This window comes from Ixodes scapularis, unplaced genomic scaffold (assembly GCF_016920785.2).
Source record: "Ixodes scapularis isolate PalLabHiFi unplaced genomic scaffold, ASM1692078v2 PGA_scaffold11__112_contigs__length_91849675, whole genome shotgun sequence".
Lineage (NCBI taxonomy): Eukaryota > Metazoa > Arthropoda > Arachnida > Ixodida > Ixodidae > Ixodes > Ixodes scapularis.
Genome location: NW_024609837.1, coordinates 408,886 through 415,902, shown reverse-complemented (window position 1 = coordinate 415,902; position 7,017 = coordinate 408,886). Strand labels below are relative to the sequence as shown.

General features: G+C 43.4%; 1 long non-coding RNA gene across 2 annotated transcripts; it reads right to left on the bottom strand.

Annotated features, from left to right (window-relative positions):
* Nucleotides 1–4,083: 4,083 nt before the first annotated feature.
* LOC115323655 lies at nt 4,084–6,325 on the bottom strand. 2 transcript variants are annotated; one of them, XR_006077483.1, is made up of 3 exons: nt 6,251–6,325; nt 4,430–4,513; nt 4,084–4,318 (listed from the first exon to the last, which is right to left on the bottom strand). It is a non-coding gene; the product is annotated as an uncharacterized LOC115323655 (long non-coding RNA). The 2 variants fall into 2 exon arrangements; XR_005716024.3 differs by having other exon boundaries at nt 6,177–6,253.
* Between the last annotated feature and the right edge of the window lie 692 nt (nt 6,326–7,017).

Below are 7,017 nucleotides of genomic sequence, written 5' to 3'. Positions count from 1 at the left end.
CGGCGAGCAAAGTGCCCTTCGTTTGTCCAGCACTTGAAATGAATATATTTATTTTCCTAAGAATATCTCCTCCGAAAGCCACTTTTGGTGCTCCGAAGCACTGCTTTGGCTGCTCCAACAGCCCCTTTTGCTGCTCCAAAACATTGTTGTGGCTGCTCCAAAGGCCACTTTTGCTGCTCCAAAACACTGTTTTGGCTGCTCCGAAAGGTGCTACAAAACGGCTTTGGCCAATCACATCACTGCAATCGTCCAGAGAAGTACCCTAAGTGGTTTTCCAAAGATTTTCGATATTACTTCAGGTTAAAATTACATTACCACAGATTATATAAAAAAACGAAGCTTGGCTTAGGTATGAAAAATTTACCATCTGTCGTGAAGTAACAAAAAAGCTGCTTGCTAGCAACCAAATATCACTACCGCGGACAATTGGAGCGTAACCTGAACAAGCGACCAGAAGAATTCTGGCGCTATGTGAAAAAGCACACCACGAAGGACTCTTAACAATATATCACTGAGCAACGGTTGTTATTGAAACGTCCCCAAAATCTGTTTGTGAGTTGTTTTCGCATCATTTCAGCTCATGCTTTTTTAATGCCACCACCCCTTTACCCGTGACATGTAATACTACTTTTGATGACTATTTACCCTTTACTAGATTTACAGTTCACAAAGTGCTTTTAGCTATTGGAAAGTTGAATTCTAAACTGTCCACAGGTTCAGATGGTATTCCCAACATTGTTGTAAAAGGATGTGCCGAATGTTTTGCTCCTGTTCTTGAAAAAGTGTTCAACTTGTCTATACAGAATGGTATCTTTCCAGAAAAATGGAAATATTCGATAGTCGTCCCAATTTTCAAGTCGAAAAATTCTTGTGATGTTAGTAATTATCGTCCTGTTTTCCTTCTCAATGCATTTTCAAAGGTTTTTGAGAAGCTAATGTAAAATCGTCTGTATAATTATTTTAAAAGAAAGTTTGTTCTTGTACGGCAGGGTTTCGTCAAAGGCAGATCCGTCGAGACAAATCCGTGCACATATTTAAATTTTGCTTTTCCAATTATTCAGTGTCGGGGCCAAGTAGACACAATATATCTGGATATGTCCAAAGCCTTTGATAAGGTCAATCGAGAGTGCTGTTGTTGAAACTCTGGGACTATGGCCTCAGTCCTGGGTACAATACCTGGTTTAGGAGTTATCTTCATAAAAAGCAGAACTGTGTAAGGGTATCTGACTTCTTGTCTTGTCCATTTATTTCTGTGTCGGGAGTGCCTCAGGGCTCGAAACTTGGGCCTTTGTTGTTTCTTATTTTTATAAATGATTTGGTGTCGTCTGTAAAACCCTCTCAATTACTTATGTTCGCAGATGACGTGAAGTTGTTTCGGGAGGTCACCTCAATCACTGACTGTACTTTGCTGCAGGACGGTCTTCATTCAGTGGTAGAATGGTGCAGTTCTAACAATCTTTTCTTAAATCCGCGCAAAACAAAAGTCATGTCGCTGTCGAGAAAGCGTCACAATTTATCCTATGTATATGTTCTGTAGAATGAAACGATCTGTCAGACCACGCAGATGCGAGACCTAGGTGTACTTGTGGACGACCACCTTTTTTTCCTTTCTCATGTAAACTCCATTTTTAGCCAGTCATTACGCACGCCAGGCATAATGTCTCGCTTGACTGGACCATTTATCACTCATCACTGTCTTTTGAGATTATATAGTACACATGTGCGTTCGAAACTAGAATTTGCATCTGTAGTCTGGAACTGCATATCTATACCCAACAAACCACTGGATGTCCATTGGACATCTGATGGATATCCGCTCAAGATATTCAGACGTCCCCAGGAGATCCGTAGCTGTCCGACGGACGTCCCCAGGACATCCGTCAGAGTGCCAAAGGTAACAAATTTGCGTGTCCGTCGGACATCCGAAATGGGATCCTTCTGCAGGCCAATTTCGGATATTCGGATGGCACGCCTGAATTCACTCTACTTTAGCCCAGATATGTTGTAAACCAGTCAAAGCACTAACCTGAGCCAATTTCTACTGGGCAGAATTTCTTCGGATATGCCGTGAACATCCGATAGAGATCCGATTCAGATATATCAAACATCCGTGGGACATCCGTATACGTCCGACGAACATCCCCAGGACATCCGACAGAACGCCAAAGCAAACAAAATCGCACATCTGTTGGACATCCGAAATGGGATCCATCTGCAGGCCAATTTCGGATATTCCGGGAACATCCGATAGAGATCCAATTCAGATCCACCGAACATCCGCGGGACATCCGGCGAACATCCCCAGGACATCCGACACAGTGCCCAAGCAAACAAAATTGCACATCCGTCGGACATCCGCAATGGGGATCCCATTGCGGATGTCCGACGTACATGCAATTTCGTTTTTTAGATGGCATGCCTAAATCCGTTCTACTCTCGCCTGGATATGCTGTAACCAGTCAAAGGACGACCCTGAACCAATTTATATTGACAATATGGTTTTATTACTACACTCGTGTCCTATCCATACAGGTGCTTCTAGTGGCCCTACTCTTTATTCATCTCGGAGGTTGGTGTTCAATTTTTACGCATTGGGAAACCATCTTGCCCTGTGTCATCTTGCAGCTGTTTTTCATGGCCCTAACAAAGAACCAAAGAAGGTATCAGTACGGGAAATTTCATAGTACATCCAGAAAGTACCTGTAATTGTGTGGCATACTGTAAGGTGACAATCCCCGGCGTGGGCGAAAACAAGTTGGAGACAGTATCGGTATGAGTGAACATAAATTTTGCAACACTTGGAAGTTACCTGTTGCTGAGTAGTGTAGTGTAAGCTGTTCGTCCCTGGCATGGCAAGGTCATTTCTGCACCAAGGTGAAGAGATGAGTGCACGCAACTTTTACACCAGTATCGGAACGTACCTGTAGCTGAGTGACATGGTTTAAGGTGCTACTCCCTGGTGTGGTGGGTAGCCCTTGCTACACCGCATGGACCTAACAAATCAAGTTGAAGAACGTATGAGTGCAGACAAATTTCACGACACTTTTAAAGCCTTTTAGTAGCCGACTAGCATAGTGCAAGGTACTAACTGTTTTACCATAACATGGCAAAGAACAAACGCTGCAGCCCCGCAAGACAGTCAGAGGGAGTTGCATCACAATGTAGCCGTCGTGCATTCCTCCCGTGGAGTGTTGTCATGTACTTTGCTCTGTCACTTTAATTGGCTCACGGGGGCCATAGTTTTCGCCCTTAGCCATGTTATGGTGAAGCGGAGTGTACTATAAAGGCGCATTCCCACTGGCGATGCGATCTAGTCGTGCGATAACTTTCATTGTAAAAGCGACGCGATTTGACCAGTCGCTACTCGGTCCGACTTTTTTGCGATGCAATCTAGTTGCGGAGCGGCTGAGCCAATCAACGGCGTTCAAAGCAAGAGTTTTCGAGAAGCGATTCGCCAACGAAGGCGTTGGACTCGCTCATCGCGCACGCCGGTGGACTCGCTCATCGCGCGACTGCTTACATCGCCGGTGGGAATGCGCCTTAAGAGTGGTAACTTGGGCGAGTTGGTGATGCATTACAACCAAAAAAAGTGGAAAAATTGGATGAAGGACGAGTGAGGAATGTAAGCGACAAGCGCTGACTTGCAACTGAATTTTTATTTGGAAAAAACATAAAACCCCCTCGAACCACCAAAACATGAAACACCGCCAATCTTATCAATGTGATTACAATATTGCTTCGTAACGGTGTCCTTACGAAGCAATATTATAATCACATTGATAAAATTGGCAGTGGTTAATGTTTTGGTGGTTCGAGGGTTTCATGTTTCTTCCCAATAAAAATTCAGTTGTAAGCCAGCGCTTGTGTACATTCTTCTCACACGTCCTTCGTCTCATTTTTGCACTTTTTTGGTTGTAACAGAGTGTAGTCTTTGCCGTGGGGAGCTCATTCCTACACCTCGTTACCCTAACAAAACCATTTGAAGGGATGAGTTCAGACAACTTTCATTAAGTAAATTTTACCATATTTGCCACACAGTTTGACCTTCAGGGAAATATTAAAGATGTTTATACAACACTGGTTCCATACTTAAAAAATAGGCACAAAATACAAGCCTTTGAACTGTAATTTTGTGACTAATTACCAAAAAATGTTGCTTCACAGCTCTGGAAACAAATAGGCACATATAACAATGTTCAAACTTGCCTTGTACACGACTTGACTGGTAGTAAAAAAGGATAGCACATTTCATAGTAGAAATTACCAGGGGCATTTTTATGGTCAATTGGCTCCGTTAATGCCTGCTCACTGGCCTTTCCTGAAAATACAAAAAAAACAATGGGTTCAATTAAAAGTCAAAAATAAATTTGTTATCAAAAGTGGAGTGCCACTCAAATACAAAAGCAGAGCATTAAATGTACTTGCGCACCTTCTTTCCCACAAATCCACAGTAGGCCATTTCCTGCCATCTATGGAGTGCATCCAGTGTACGACGAGGCACCAGGGAAGTGATCTGTGCAAGCAAATTGAACATACCCATGTTGAAATTACGCTCTTAAATTGCATCATACTGTAAGCCCCGTAATCATCTGGGTGCACTTTGGAGTGATTGGACTAGAATGTGCTCTGCAAGAGGACAGACGTGCATCCATTTTTCAGAGGTAGGATATATATAGCGATGTAATCATGAAACTGCCAAAGTGCAGACATGATGGTGTGCCTTCATGTGTGTGCAGATAGCATATAATCAACATCAGAGTTTATGTATGGTATTATATTAACAACATATATCTGAATCAGGGATTGGCAGTATTTCAAATACAAGTATTTGAAATACGTATTTTAATACTTTGTGTATTTTGCATTTGTATTTAATTACAAATTGGGTAATGTATTTGACGTGTGTATTTAAATACTAAAACGTGGGTATTTCAAATACAATAGTAATTAAGTACAATTTTGTGGCCGAAAATACATCCCTCAAATTTATGTCACTGTCCAGAGCAGGAAGAAAACTACGTTCTGCATCGAATGCAGTGTCTCTCAATCAAGCACAAGCGTTCAGTGACTTTGCGATTACGGTGCTAGTCCAGGGCAAGAATAGTGACGAAATTAACGTTCACAGGCTGGCTGGCTAAATAAGTGCCTGTGACAACTTGTGATGCTTTCCAGCCTGATTTCCATCCATATTTTTCTTGGAACATACTAAACCGGAAGGGAGGCGGGGGAGTGTGTTTCTGTGTGTGGGGGGGCGGTTAGGGGAGGGAGCCGCGAGCCGCACTTTAGCACGCGAATAGCCGCATGCGGCTCGCGCTTGGCCACCCCTGGTCTATACCAAAATTTATAATCCACAAAAAAAAGCTGCTTGAAGCTCTGTATTTTTTTTACCTATTACGTCCAAGCTGATTAGATTTTTTTTGTCATTATATTTCTATTACGTTACTAGAGCCTCGCACACTAACTCCCGAGTGTGCGATGCAAAATTAAAATGAGATACCCAGAAACCCGTTGCAGGTGCCCTGAAGTCGCTGACGCAAATTTTGAGGAATGTATTTGGAAAAGTATTTGGAGGAGACCAAATACATTTGACTGTATTTGTATCTTGTACTTAAATGCTTTTTTGGAAATGTAATTAGATTTGTAATTAAATACATTTTTGACGAAGTATTTTGTATTTGTATTTCGATACATATTTGCATGTATTTTGCCCATCTCTGTATCTGATTAATTGAGAATCTTTAATTTTACTGAGCTAAACACTGCGCACTATGCACCTGCTTGAGATCCACTGTAGGAATGCAAATACGCTATAGGCGCCCTTTCACATTTTGCTTCTGCAGACTCGAGTCCAGCACCAAACTATGCCCCATGCAAGCACACATTGACCTACCATGATCCACTTCATTCTAAACGCGAGGCTTTCAGCGCCCCTGCCAAGCGCGAGCGTGCAGTGCAAGCAAAGGTTCAGGGGAACATGCTTTTGCTAGTAGCTTCGGCTTCATTTGCACGCGAAGTGAAACAAACATTAGTAGCTTCGATCAAAGCCATTCAAGTGTAAACAAAACACGAAAAAAAACAAAAAACGACTGAACTTAGGAGAGCAAATCCCTTGGTCTACTTTATGACTAAAAAAAAAAGCCTGACTGAGGAACACATATAAGGGGAAAAACACACACGGCCCCCAACATTGCTGGAGTTCTAGCCGAACTCGCTTGCAGCCAAGAGACCAAGCAGCCCTCTGACACCGTACCCGAGCTGTTCGGCGCGGACTTTAGACGGCGCGGCGTCAGGTCCACACCGACGACACAGCACCGCCCTCACATTCTCAGGCGTCAAAAACACGAACTGTCCACTGTCTCTGAGAACAGCCCAACGCCTAACTTCCATGCTCGGCCGTGCTCGATGAAATGGAGAATAGTGGCGAGCCGGAGGCTCTCAATCACCGGTCCTAAATGGAGACTCGCACTTGCTTGCTTGCACAGACTTGAGAGCGGCTCATTCGTGTCCGCTCGCCTTTGAGCCTTAAATTTTAAAAGTGAAAATAACACTCGCGAAAAGAGAAAGCGAGCGCGGTAGCAGGATAACAGCAGAGACAGCGGCTGGCGGGCCGAAAAAGGCGCCATTGCCTAGAATAATTCTGAAGTAAATCCGTATGAAGCTTTTCCTGATATTTCCAGATATTAGCTATTTATTTATAACTATTTCTTTTACAACTCAATATAAAATGTTGCTTAATTTATTTTGTTAGTAACTTCTTAATATTTAGGGTCTACGCGTTTACTTTTAATTTTTCTCATTTACTGCGGAGATGCACACCTCCGAAGCCAGGGAAGTGCAGCCTCCAGTTTCCTCCTATCATCGCGAGGACACTAACGACGCGGCGCGTTGCGGCAGAAGGGCAAACTAAGTAGCGTGTTGGTGCGGCACTCGCAACTGATGGCTCCGGTACTCGCCACAGATGGTATGGGAGGCTCCTACAGATGGTGTACCCTCCAAACACACTCAACCACCGCCCGG